A 6,000-nucleotide genomic window follows, 5' to 3' on the forward strand; every position below is an offset into this window, starting at 1 on the left:
CTGTGTGCGTAACATTTTAATGTTGTGTTTCTGTTGTGTCGTAGTTCTCTTATATTTGAAACGTTTCCCTTAGTTTTAGTTTGTAACCCGATTTTTTTTTCTCAATCGATTTATGAATTTCGACCAGCGGTATACTACTGTTGACTTTATTCTTGACCATTTCAGTGATGATTCTGATATTTAAGCTATCACAGAGAACTTTTATAATAATGCTGTAACATATTTAAACCTATACAATATCTAACAACTGAAAACAACTCGTTTTAAATGTTCACGCGTTTGATCCGCTTTTCTGAATTAACCTACATATGGAGCGCTCCAAGCCGAATATTTGAAAGTTAAGGATGCATAAAACCGATTCAGTTGAAGAGCTTTATATCTGAAAAAAAAACCTACAAAATCCCTGAATATTCATATGACTACCTGGTAAATAAAATTGTCATCCTTTATTACACAGTAACCGCAATTTATCGAGCTCCATAATATCATGAAATTGAGTAAAAGTCTATGGAAAATTAAAGTTATCTCTCTTTAAGTTAATGCTGCATTTGCGATTGGAGATAACTATGTTTTAAAATGATTAAAAAAAAAAACCCAAAAAAAACAGGAAAACAAATGAATTGTATTTACTTTGTGTCGTTCTCCTTAAATACATTTTCTTCAAAGATTAAACATTGATTTAAATAGTCTAAATAGTTTCAGGTAGTTACTTGATGGCAAAATTTGACACAAGATCTGTGAAATGAAAAAAAAAGATATTTCAGGATTGCAATTAAGAAAAATATCAACAAAACACCATATAACTCATCAATTTATAACCATCGATCACCGTAAGGCCTTCAACAATGAATAAGATCCATCCATAAGTGCATCGTCAGCTGTAAAAGGCCCCAAAAGAACAAATTTAAAACAATTCATCGAGAACACTGGCGGTCTAATGTACATTTGTACAAAATAAGGAACGAACAGCAACGAACGACAACCACTGAATTACTGCTTCCCGACTTTGAACAGATACGTGGCAGGGTAAAATAAGATCAAAGGCGTAATATCCTCCTCCATCCTGGAACAGTGATGTAACAGTACAACATATGAACTAACTATAGAAATTAGTTGAAAAAGGCTTTATGTAGCCGACCATACGAAATGGATTTTTGTCATTGTTGACGGCCTAATGGTTCATTATAATTGCTTAAATTCACATCATTTTAACTTTGGTGTATAATTGTCTCATTGTCATTCATACCACATCTCTTTTTTTTTAAATCTACTAATCAGATGAATGAAAATATAAATGATCCTAAGCAATATTCAATAACATAATTACTATACTAACTGTTTAAATAAATGTACCAATTATCAAGCGAGGTGTTTTGTCTATCGAAAAAAAAGTCATTAGGATCTAAATAAATTGACATTGTTTAATTGCAAGACATATCTTATTATAAACATTTTTAAATATATTATACAATTATTTGATAAATTGTCGTTTAGTTGTAATGAAATCGATACATGGAAATTCAACATATAGAACAAATTGACGTATGCGGGCTTCTGACGTGTTAGCTGAAAATACTTCATAATCTGCAGAGATATGTTAAGTACTTAAACAAGTACACAAATTTAGAAGCAGAGGCTCAATCGGTACGTTGATCCCTTGAATTGCACTTTTCACTTTAATATATATAATCATTTGTGATAAAAGTTCAAAAATAAATCAGTAATTTTGAAACCAAACAACCTAAAAGTATACACAGGCGTTATTGATAAATGGTTTTCAGCTTTTTATAAAAATAATACATTTTTAATTTTGTTTTCTTTATCTTTTATCGTTAATAGACTTCTGGAGTAAAACAAAGTAATCATGTCGTATTAACTTTCCTTGTAATTCGATAATTCATTGAACAAAGAAAACAAAAAAATTATTAGAATAACTTGAGTAAAAAATTAATGCTATATTATTTTTAAACTTGGGCAGAAATATATATTTTCTCAAACCGATATTTTTTTACACATGATTAGAGATCTGTTTTATATGAAATTAGGTATTATTTGAAACTTAATTGCTTCGAACTACTCCTAACTCTATGTAACCTCTATAATAATAATCTCATTGAAGATGGGGTTATATGTTATTTAACTAGACTTTAATTACAAATAAACATAACAGAAGTCATTCTCCTAAGTAAGAAGTAACAAATATTTTAGATTTGCGTTATTCGTTATGAAATTCCAACTGTCAGACATTCAATAAATTCTTATAAACTTGAAATAAATTTAATTGTAAATTTACTTTAATGTGAATTAATTTTCAGATCTTAGGAAATCAGTAATTTCTGACAAACTTTAAGTAGAATTTGCCTTAAATTTCAAGTTTATTTTTCTTAACCTAATTAGAAAGGAATTTATTGAAATTAATAGATAAACTGATCAATTGATAAACGTATGTATTAATGCAGTGATATGATATATGAAAAAAGTTTCTGAAATAATCAATTCTATGTTAGATATTTGTTCCTACATTATAGGTTGTACTTTGTAAATATAGCTGTTTCACACGCCACGCCTCTTTTTGGGGGATGCATACTATTAATATATTTGTTTATTTGCTAACGTACTATTTCACAGATATGATCTCTATTATTTGTCTTTTCTTTTTTAGCCATGGCGTTGCCAGTTTGTTTTTCGATTTATGAGTTTGACTGTCCCTCTGGTATTTTTCGTCCCTCTTGTATCTCATAATATATACATCGAATGTGCGCTTGTTACTCTATCTCGTTTTATGCTTTTATTGGTACTGTTTTCTTTTGTATTTGTTGCCAATACATTTTCAGTTTGTTTTCAAATTATGAGTTCAAATACCACGTTGGTATCATATTTCTTCATTTCGCTAACGTTATGTATTTTCAATTATTGCTAGTGTACGAAATGTCTAAACATTTCGATGACCACTTTTGTCAACATATATATCTATTTATTTCAACACAATATCATTAGTTTGTTTTTAAACAGAAAAAAAACAAACATTTTGCACTATAAAAGTGTTTCTGATATTTCTACTCTTATTCAAATACTTCTGATATTTTTATAGACACAAACGGGAATGTTTAAATTATGTCGATGGGAAGAAAAAAAGGCACGATATAAAAAGCCATGTAATGGCCCATATATGTCAATAATAAACACACCTACAATCGTTATATTAAGATATGAACACATCCTAGTCTTGAAAAGTGGGTATTTTATATATATAACATATCAAAGAAAGGCCGAAGATACCAAAGGGTCATTTATTCTTGTAAGTAAATAATACACTGACAATGATACAGTTAAAAAAAAAAAGACCAACAGACAAACAATAGTTTATCATTCACCAGATAGAAAACGGAAGACTGTACAACACGGACCATCAAAAGAAATTGGGGTTGATTGCAGGTGCTCTGGAATCTTGAAAACATTGTCTCCACGAGCGTCATCCTTTGTGTTGTTTATTTTAGTTTTAACAAAAACTTGATCAGATGGTTAGGGAGTCTAAATTAAAATTGATCGAATTTTTTGATAACTTTGTCAAAATGAAGTTTTTATCATGCTTTTTTCAAAGATATATTTAAAAGTATGGGTCATCGGACTTTTTTTCGCGCTACAGGTTGTGCAAAATTACAGCTGCAAATATGATAAAACCTGCAATTTTCTATATTAATATAAAGTCTTTTACATAATTTACAAACAACTCTCAAAATTTTCACATTCATCAAATATCTAGACCAAAGTTATCTGCTTCTTCAAAATCCAAGATGAAGGAAGACACATGGGCCACCTTAATAAGTTTAATTCAGTAGGTCACATTTGAGGGAATAATGAATGAGAGTGTGGTTAAATATAGCTCTTGAAACATATCCACTAACCTCTGTGAAACGGATATTTCATTGCAGTCAATAGGCTCGTGATGGCGTGCGTAAAAAGTACGAAAGAATGATTTTGAGAGCACCACTTGGTATCACAGACCAAACATTTTTATCAAAAAATCAAGAAAAACAAGAAAACATAAGTGTACCATTAAGACACAACTAAAGAAAAAAAAGTCACTGTTTCGGACGCAAGAAAACATAGATGCACTAATTTTATTCAAATGATTTTATTTGCAAATAACATTTCTATAAATCAAGCAGTAACATAAAATATAAAACAAAGTTATTTAAGATAATGTCATTGTTCCTGAACATAGTCTTTTGCAATTCTTAAATCACCATCTTCCGACTAAGGTTTACATTTAAGGATTTTAACTTTTTTACCTTGAAAGGTGTAGCATATAGGCATTAATTAACTAATCATTGATGTTTTGAAATAACAGATATCTTGAAGTAAAGGTCAGTTGACAATATGGAAAAAAAGAAGTTGGTAATCATGTTTTTACAAATAAAAAAACCTTTGGTTTGTGTGTGTTTTTTCTGTTCATAGAAACTATGAAAAGGACAATGCAGCTCTTTAACATGTGTTTTGAACAAAGAATATGTACGCTTTTCAAAGATATGCCAAAATCTAACATGTCTACCGTTACGGTAATTCACAAATATCACCTGAATAAAAAAGTTTTTTTCATACGTTAGTCCAAATCTCAGTTTTTTCATCACCGTCATAAGGAACGCTCAAAATATAAATCTGATTTTAATTTGACATTGCAATTATAGAGTACGTTAAGATGAAGTTGTGGTCAATAGAAAATTATCGAACTTCGACGTAAACTCAATGTTGTAAGTCCTATATCAAAACACAAGATCAAAAGTTTAAAAACATCAACAGAATAGATAATAACTGTATAATAATATGTCAAAATTTCAAAAATGTGGTCACAACATTGTGTTATAAGCTTAATCACTATAAAAACCCAATAAATATGTTACAAAGTAACATAAATAGACATTTAAAATGGTTCGTGTTGTTTATTCTTTAGTTTTCTATGTTGTGTCGTGTGTGCTGTTGTTTGTTTGTCTTTTTCATTTTTAGCCATGGCGTTGTCAGTTTGTTTTAGATTTATGAGTTTGACTGTCCTTTTGGTATCTTTCGTCCCTCTTTTAAAAGAATTCTAATAAAAATGAAAAACAAAAATACAAAAATTTAACATGATAGTGCAATAACATAATAACGGGATGTATAAGCACAGATTCACGTCATATATAAATAAGAAACAAAACAAAAAGGAATATACCCTAAGCAAACATTAAAAGGCGGTGCAGACTCGCAAAACGATTTCTTAAAAAAAAACCATATTACACTGCATGATGGAGTAGAATAAGAAATTCGGGTGCCAAAATGACGTCGGAATTATAATAACTTGTACAATTTGTTTAGTTCAAAAGATTACGCTAATTCCTATGGTTTTGAAGAAAAAATCCATGGCAAATTTAAGAAGGAAACAAACTGTCTTCTTCTAATCTCAGTATAGTGCATAACAAGATTTAACATTTTGAGGATAAAGAAATAGGTAGATTGACATATTTTGACTTTATAGACTGACTACCTTTTTTTTAGATTGAATTTAACCATACTTTTATAATCAACCTGACATATGTTTTTTTGTTAAGATAATCAACAATTTTTTCCTGTCGTAACCGTGTGTTTAAGTATTTATGCTTCTTTTTTTTCTCGAAAAAATGAATTGTTTCATGAAATAAAAAGTCTGTTTGTTAACCGTCTCTTTTTTCTTTAGAATTTGTTTTAAAAAAAATATGTACTCTATATGTGGAAAATGTTGTAAAATATAACAGGTGGCAATTGTAACCATTCAAATCTTAATTTCATTGGAATATAATTATATTGTGTCCAGTTTGAAGGTTTTAAAAGTTACTGTACACATGCATAAACTTACTAACTTAATCTATGTACATACACTAAGAAATTAATCCAATCAAACTGCATAAGATTTAATAGCAATGACCGGTCCACATCATATTAAGTAAGAGGGGTAAATTCGATAGGGAGAAAATGATAGATATTTTAAAT

This window comes from Mytilus edulis, chromosome 12, assembly GCF_963676685.1.
Source record: "Mytilus edulis chromosome 12, xbMytEdul2.2, whole genome shotgun sequence".
Taxonomy (NCBI): Eukaryota; Metazoa; Mollusca; class Bivalvia; order Mytilida; family Mytilidae; genus Mytilus; species Mytilus edulis.